The sequence below is a fragment of the Condylura cristata genome, unplaced genomic scaffold (genome assembly GCF_000260355.1).
Source record: "Condylura cristata isolate star-nosed mole 26May11 unplaced genomic scaffold, ConCri1.0 scaffold00003, whole genome shotgun sequence".
Taxonomy (NCBI): Eukaryota; Metazoa; Chordata; class Mammalia; order Eulipotyphla; family Talpidae; genus Condylura; species Condylura cristata.
The window spans coordinates 16359530-16368368 of NW_004567104.1; the positions used below are offsets into that span (position 1 = coordinate 16359530).

General features: G+C 42.1%; 1 protein-coding gene across 2 annotated transcripts in view; it reads left to right on the plus strand.

The window, feature by feature from the left end:
* The first annotated feature begins 6394 nt into the window (after positions 1-6394).
* ZNF639 (zinc finger protein 639) overlaps positions 6395-8839 on the plus strand; it is a 13264-nt gene continuing 10819 nt past the window's right edge. Inside the window, exon 1 of one of the 2 annotated variants that reach the window (XM_004674986.2) lies at positions 6395-6767. The gene's annotated coding sequence lies outside the window, so the exon portion shown is untranslated. The remainder of the gene's footprint in view (positions 6768-8839) is intronic. The other variant, XM_012734757.1, reaches the window with a different exon arrangement.

Genomic DNA, 8839 nt, shown 5'->3' on the forward strand with positions numbered 1-8839 from the left:
TGTGAAAAGTATTATTAAAATTCTAATTAGGAAGTATAGTGACATTAGTTGGAGGAAAAAGAAAGAGTGAAAGCAGTTGAGAACAGAGGAAAAGTTTCATGATCAAGTAGAAATCTATCAGTGCAGTTTCAATGGGCTCTCAGAGAAAGGTTTTAAAAAGGAGAAATGAATTGTAGGATTTTTTTCAGTCAAAAGACTGTATTTGTCCCATTTTAAAAAAGCAAATGTATTTGGATTGGGGACTGGTTGGTTCGATGTTCTTGAAAGCACTGGGCTAGCTACTTGGTCGAGTGAGTGGTTTGGCACTTAGGAATCAGGTGTCTCTGCTGGACATGCCAGGAATAGGGCATGCAGCTGTCTCATGCTAGGAGTGTGTCACCCTGTCAGTTTTCTACTAGGGGCAGCTGGTTTGGTGGCCAGGACAGTTTATCAATTCATCCAACAAGTTAAATACCTAAATTGTTCACCTACCCCATCCTTTAGACTAAGCTAGGTTTCCTGTCATGGGCTCCTATCAAATTCTTTACTTGATATATTTCAGAGCTGTTTGATTGCTTAACTTCTCTACTCTCCTGTAAGTAAAAACCAACAGGGCAAGGACCGTATCAGTATCACTCATATTGCTGTATTGCCATTACTTAGTACATTACTGGACATAAGGTTTCATAAATATTTTATTTATAAAATGAATGAGATGATATGTAAGACACTTGCTAAATAGTGAAATGGGGCAACAAAGAATTCAATAAAACTGGAATTTAAAGTCTGGGGAGAGATAAAGTTAACAAGGGTAGAGTCAAATTTTGTGAGAACAAAGATTTACGCAAATTGGAGAACCAATTTTAGAACAGAATATAAAAATCATAAGTGCAAAATTAAACACACTGTGGAAGGGGTTGATGCAATTAAGGGAAGTTGAAGTTTAAGCTTCATTCTCATATAGAAAATGCATCTGGTGGTAAAACGGTTAATGTACTAAATGCTGTGGAATCTCTAAGGAATGACCAGAAACCTCTGGTGGGGAAAAAAATCAAAGATTTCATAGGTAAGCTGAGTTGCATAAGTTTGCTCTTACAGAAAGAAACAGAAGAAAGAGATTGCAAGTGGAAAAAATATGCCAAAACACACTGGTGAGAAAAAGCTAGAGTCTCTCAGTGGAACAGTAAGCAGTATTTGACTAGAGTCGGGTTGGATGTGGAAATCCATAAAACAGTGGTTCTCAAAGTGTGCTTCTGCATCCGCAGCCTCAGCACTATCTGAATATCTGTAGAAATGTACCTATTTAGATTCCAACCCAGACTTACACAATTAGACACTCTAGAGTTAGAGCACACAAATCTTGCATTTTAGCAAAGCCACAGATGATTCTAATGCAGGTAATGTATAAGAAGCAATGCATTAGGAAGTTGCTTGAGCATGAATATAGTTATTTTATTCTTACTTTAATTTTAGACTGTTAAGCAAGATGGAAAGAAGCAAGAAAAAAAAAAAGAAAAAAAAAAGACTACTGCTCCCAAATTAAAAATAAACTAAAATTTTAAAGTTAAAAAAATATATAACAGGCCCTCCCTGGTGGTGCAGCGGGTTAAAGCACTGCACTGAGAAGCTAAAGTCACTTCCACATGAGTTCGATCCCCGCCTGCCCCGGAGGTGACCACATAGCGTGGCAGACCTCTCCTGACCCGCCTGCTGCTCCCCTCAGCAGTGTACTTCGTCGATCTGCCTGTTCTGCTTCCCGCTCTGACTCTGGTGAATCCTCTCACCACCCCTGAGCCTCTGGCCTGTACCCCAGTTCTGTATGTACAAATAAAATAAATCTTTAAAAAAAAAAAATATATATATATATATACATATATATATATAAAACGGATTTGGGTAGAAGATTATGTCAGCAAAAGGCCAATAATAGAACCTGTACAGGTAAAAATTACTGGACTTGATTTCACAACAATTTAAAAATTTGTATAAGTAACAATTTTTTTTAATCTAGAAAGAGATATCTACAATATACATTTCAGGTAAAATGCTAAAAAGATTATTTTAAAAAGGACAAACAGTTCAGTTCTTAAAAATGGATAAAGGATATAAACTGAAAATTCACAAAAGCAATACAAATCATCCATAAATATTTAATTTCACAGAAAACAAGGAATACAAACTAAAATTGAAAATTACATTTTACTGGGCTCTCCCTGGTGGCACAATGGGTTAAAGCACTACATTATGAAGCTCTCTGAAGTAGCTGCAGCATTAGTTTGATCCCCTGCCAGGGAGCTGACCCACATGGTGGGGGCAGACCCGCCCATTGCTCCCTTAGCAGTGTATTTCAGTAGATCTGCCTGCTTTACTTCCCACTGTGTCTCTGGTGAATCTTCTCACCCACCACACCTCTGGCCTGTACCCCACTTCTGTAAACATAAATAAATAAATCTAAAAAGAAAAGAAAATTACGTTTTACTTACAAAGTTGGCAGAGAATTTTTAAAAGTAGAAACAATGTAAATGTCTGCTATGTAACTATATCTTTCCTTATAGTGGAACTCCAAAAGTGCCATTAATATTAACAACACAAAGAATGCTCATGCTTTTTAGTAAGAGGAGGAAAATGTGGTTACAAAATAGCAAATAAAAATAATATAACCTCTAAAAATTATCTCTATACACATAAAAATAATGGAAAGATTGAGTAAAATGTTATCATTGATTAGTTCTGTTGTGGGCTTATGATAAATTCTTCTTTTCTTCATACCTTCCTATTGTCTCTGTTATATAATAAACATGCATCCCTGTTTTTCTTTTTATAAACTGAGAGGACATTAGTTAACAACACATTATATTACTCAAAGGTAGGCTCACACCTCCTCACACCACATCCACCACTAAAGCCCCAAGTGTCCTCCACCTACCCTTTTCATCTCCCACCCTCCCCTGCCCATGTGGCAGCCTCAATTTTGCATCAGATTTCCAGGACTTGTTCTGGTTTGTTTTTTTCTGACACTTGTTTCCTTATATTCCACATATGATTGAAACGACGTGGTATGTGGTATTTGTTTTTCTCCCTCTGATTTCACATAGCATAATTCCCTCCTTTCCATCCATGGTTCACAAATGTCAAGAGCTCATCTTTATTTTTATAATGGAGTAGTAGTCCACTGTATCCCTTTTCTAACTGGGAAAAAATAAGGCTATGCTATAAGTGTGGCCAAAAGTTGGAATAATAATGACTACATCACTCAAAGTTAAGAATACAATAGAGCAGAACAGAACAAACTGCACAACTTGGTACTCTTTTGAGATTTCATGGTTTTATCCTGTCGATCCCACCCTTCCTTAAGAGGGAAGACAGGGAAAAGGTAAAAACAAAAATGAAAGTAGAAAATGCATTTCAGTTAATCATGGAATATCAAGTTGCCTCTGATTTGTGGCAATAAAAGTGATACATAATAACTGTAATGTTCTAATTTTCTTCTTTTAGTAAATATAGAAAGTATGGTTTAGTGTTTTGTGTCTATGTGCATGTATGTGTGTTGTTTTTAAGTCATGCTAGATGGGGGAAAATGTGTGTTTGTTGTCATTATAAAATATTTAAAACAAAACTTCATCCTAGAATGCAAAGATTTAGTTTGGCATGAGACTACTATCTTAAAATGGTCCCATAACACCCCCTTGTGGCTCCACAATATCAGATTGGGAAACAGGTCAACCTATCTAGAGAAGAAAATGATCCACATTTTCTTTATAAATTCAACAAATGTTTGTACGTCCTATTCTGTGCCCGATACTAATAATACAGGATTAAAAGATGCTTCTGAAAAACAGCCCATGACATAGGCTTCAGTGATGTCTCTGGGGACTCCACTACAAGGGAAACAAAAGCAAAAATAAAAAAATGGGACTACATCAAGCTAAAATACTCGTGCACAACAAAAGAAACTATCATTAAAATAAAGACAACTTTCTGAATAGAAGAAAATGTTTGCATATCATACATTAGACAGGGATTAATAGCCAAGATTTACAAAGGACTCATACAACACAAGAAAACAAATTAACAATCTATCAAAAAATGAACAGGATGACTTAAAAAATATCTTATTTGAAAAAAGACATTTCTCCAAAGAAGACATACAGGTGAGAAAAAGGCACATGACAAAATATTCATCATCATTTATCAAGAAGGAAATGCAAATTAAATGCCATCTCACACCTGTGAAAATGACTCACATCAAACAAGTCCAATAACAAATATCTTGGAGAGTGGAAAGGTCGTGAGTATTCTCATACTCTCTTGGTGGGAAAGTAGCCCTGTCTGGCCTCTATGAAAACATGGCAATTTCTCAAAATATTAAAAATAGATCCACCAGGGCCCTCCCTACTGGCGCAGCGGGTTAAAGCACAGCATTAAGAAGCTAAAGCCACTTCACTTGAGTTCGAATCCCTCCTGCCCGGAAGGTGATCTACATGGTGCAGCAGACCTCTCCTGACCTACCCACTGCTCCCATCAGCAGTGTACTTCAACGATCTGCCTGTTCTGCTTCCCACTCTGCCTCTGGTGAATCCTCTCACTGCCCCTGCACCTCTGGCCTACACCCTAGTTTTGTAATGCATAAATAAATAAATCTTAAAAAAAAAAAAAGATCTACCATATGATCCAGCCATTCCATTTTTAAATATCTATCTTAAGAACAATAAAACAGGGCCCTCCCTGGGGATTCAATGGGTTAAAGTGCAGCATTGTGAAGCTATCTGCAGCCACCTTAGCGTGAGTTCAATCCCCAGCTAGAGAGGTGACCCATGTGGCGTGGCAGACCTCTCCTGTCTCACTCACTGCTCCCCTCAGCAGTGTACTTTGTTTTGCTTCCCATCTGTGTCTGGTGAATCTTCTCACTGCCCTTGCACCTCTGGCCTGTACCCCAGTTCTGTATGTATTAAAAAGCCAAAAAAAAAAAAAGAAAAGAAAGAAAAGAAAAAATTTTAAAGAATAATAAAACACTAAAAGAATATGTGGATTCCTACGTTGCAGCTACTGCAGCACTAGGTACAGTAACCAGTTATGAAAACAACTTAAGTGCCTGGGATAGAGGAGTGGATAAAGATGTGATATATCAGCTAAAAAAAAAAAGAGAGATAAAATCTTGTTATTTGTGACAGCATAGATGAAACTGGAGGGGTTAATGCTAAGTGAAACAGAAGGAGAATATAAAGAAACAAAGCAAAAGAATTCAAAACAAACAAATGAACAAACAAAAACCCCTGCAACCCTGGGAATCTGTAGAACTGAAGCTACCAGAGTGGGAGGAAGGTGAACAAAGGGTGGAGGGGGTGGGCTGTGGTAGAGGATTGATCACACCATCTAAAAGAGGTGTGAATCTATACCTGTAAAACATAGATAAGATTGTAAACCAACTTTAGCAATTTAAAAAAAAAAATGCTTCTAAATCTCTCCATACTTTATACTGGCCAGAATGTCCAGTATAAATATTGTTTATTTAGGCTGAGCTCATGGGTATATTATGAGGTCATAACAAGTGAACCAACATACTAATGCGACTCTCAAATATGGCTATATCTCCTGGGAGACTATTGAAAGAATCAAAATAAGGACTGTGATTACTACGACCCAAGGATTGATTGGTTAGCATGCGGAAACCAGAATAAGCAGAGGATTGCAGACCTGTCCAAGGACCTCTGGCACGCGGCATCTATGTGGGTCTCCTTCAGCCACTTCATTATCACTGGAAACGGGTTCCGCTAACCCTTCACACAGTTACTGTTCTAATCTGTGATTTAGGACTAACAACCTCAACTTCAAATGTATGACCACACTTGTACCGAAAATTCATCTTTGAAACTGTGTTCACAAACTTACTTATGCTTACTTAATTTAATCCCCTCTACATCTGCCCAGAGAAATTCATCTTCAGAAAAGGAATCAAAACCATCTAATCCAAGCCCCTGTAACAATATTCATTCCATCAAGAACTCTTGTATCAAGGAATCTTGCAGAAACCTACTCTGACTCACGACCTCCATGCCTTTCTCCCTCCCGCCCTAGGATCACATCCCTAGGACCCAGTCCTGTGTCCCTTTTGTCCCCCCTGCAGACGACTGCACTCTTTGGGTTTTGACGTGTCACAGCGTTAACGTGTAAACGTGCAAGAGCATTCTCGCGCGTCCCCTGCAGGAGCAGGGTGGGAAAGGGGCGACAGGCTCGCCTCGTTTCTCTCTCCGCGAATGGGAGGAAGAGCCGGGAGTGGGCCGGGGAAGTCCCTCCCCCGCCTCGCAGGGAGCAATTCTAGGGGTGGAATCACCCGCTTAGCTCCGGAGGGGCGGGACCCCGCCCGGAAAAAGTCTGCGGCGGCGCAGAAGTGCCGGCAGGGGGCGCGGGCCGCCAGGCCACCCCCGGGGCTGGAGGTCGGTGGTCCCTTCCAGGCCAGGCGTGCAGCAGAGCCGCGCCGCCCGCTCCCCTGCCCCCACACTCACCTCGTCACCTCCCCGCCCTCTCGGCGGGCCCCTGAGGTGCGCGGCGCAGGCGCGGAGCTGGGCGGTGAGTGCGGCCGGCCGGGGAGCCGGGGCCTGGGGCCTGGCTGGCAGGGCTTGGGGCGCGCGGGAGGGTGAGGGGCTGGCGCAGCGGAGCGCCCGGGAGCGCGAGAGTCGCAGCCCGCGGCAGGGTGCCCGCGGGCTGTGCGGCGAGGCCCTTCGGCCAGTTCTCGGCCGCCTCCGGCTCGGAGCTGCGCTGGGGCTGGCCCGGCGGACCCTGAGGGACTGGTGAGTGTGAAGGAGGAGCGGGCGGGCCCGGCGCTGGACTGCTGCAGGGGAAGCGGGCTGACGGGCGCAGTTTCCAACGGGAGCGGCTCGGGAGGCTCGATGGCGTCTTTTAAAGCGAAACCCTGCCTCTGTTTTACGGCGGGATGGCCTCCCCTCCCCCATTCCGTAGGCAGTTCCATCCCTCCCACTACCACCACCACCACTATCACCCCACACACACACACGCGGACGCCTGCGGCGGGCTCAGCTGGACCCTTTGCTGCTTTATTACTTTGGTAGCCTTTGGTGTCGGCGCTTGGGAGTCCCAGCTTGCGTGGGAGCCTGTGCGTGGCTTGGGTATGGTAGCGACTGGTGTCAGCCCCTGCCCAACCCCTCGGATTGGCGCTGGACCGGCGGTGCCTGGTCTGTGGACGCCGCTGGGTGCCACGCTGGCCCTGTGACCCCGCGGGGCGGCACCGTGGCCATCCGACTGGGCATCCCGGCGTGCGCGACGCGAGCCGCAGCGGTCCGGGCGGTCTGGCGTCTAGCCTGGAGACTATGGCACTCGTTTTGGGTGTTCTATATCCCCCTTTGGATTTTGGTTTTCAGTGCAGCCCTGGAAGGGGCCCGAGTCATTTAAAGCAGTTTATCTCTTTGCAAAGAAATAAGGATTTGTGATAAAGCAAAGACGGGCAATAAGTTGGACATAATAGTGGGTTCTGGTTAAAGCCCTTTTGCAACATTTTAGTATTTCAACTCTTTCAAAATCTCTCAAGTTTAAACAATAGGTATTTGTTTAAACTTGAGGATGAAACGTGTTTGGGGGGCTATTTAATATAAGGATGTTGCTTATTGTAAAGATATGTTTTTACATCATTTAGGAATAGAATGTATTTCATGAAAGGCCGTAAAGGTTCGTCAAGGAGTGGTTTGAGGGTAAAAAAAAAGGGGGGGCTGTCAATTTGATATGTGCTATTATGTGATTTGAATACAGTCATTCTTGTTGAAAACAAAAGGCAGTGCAAAGATGTTGACATGTAAGATGCTTTTTAAAAAAATGTTTAGTATGGCATAATCTTGTTTTTGTAAGTTTTTAAATATGTATGTATTCCCTAACATCGGAAAATGTCTAGATGTCTGTACAACAAAATATATTAGGTTTGGGGGTGAGTCAACTCTAGGTGATTTAAGGAATTTCAAATATTTTCCTTTTCTAATTTTCCTGCAGTAGGTGTACTACTATAGGTTGTGTTTAAGTGAGAGTGGATTACTTTTAAGTGTGGAAAAGGGAGTGAATGGTAAATTTTGTGAATCAGAATCTTCCCAATGAGAGGACTAGTGAGCAACTGTTTACATGACTTCCCTGAGTAAAAACCTAGACTTCATCAGAGCAGTTATGCATTAAAGAAAGTCATACAAACATTTGCTGAAATGAAGAATGGTTAGCCTAAAGGAGTCCTGATAACTTTTTGGATATTTTTGCAGCCTTCTGTAGAAGTCAAACCTTTCCTGATGGAGATGATCCTATTCCTCTCAACAGTCTAAATCCAGACCAATTTGCAACATCTTAATGTCAAACGTGGTTTCCTTTTCTTTTTCATTCTAAAAGTCGTAAAGAACATAAAGTGTATTCTGTAATAAGGACTATGTCCTTATGTTTGACTGAGTTTTCAGTAGGCTCACTGAGACTTTTAGAGTATTTAGAACATTAAGTGTAAAGCTTTTGGCTATGTAATAAGCTCTAGAAATGTACAAAAGAGGCATTCAGACTAAATATTGAAATTTTAATATTTTCTCAAATATGAAAACTTTCTCTTTTTTTATTTATGCATACAGAACTGGAGTACAGGCCAGGGTACAGGGGTGGTGAGAGGATTCATCAGAGATATAGTGGGGAGCAGAACAGGCAGAATGACAAAATACACTGCCGAGGGAGCAGTGGGCAAGGCAGGAGAGGTCCTCCATGCCATGTAGGTCACCTCCCTGGCCCAAGATCCAACTCATGCCAAAGCCATTGGAACTAGCTTCACAGTGCTGCACTTTACCTCATTGTGCCACCAGGGAGGGCCCTTTTATTTTTGAATGACCTTGAT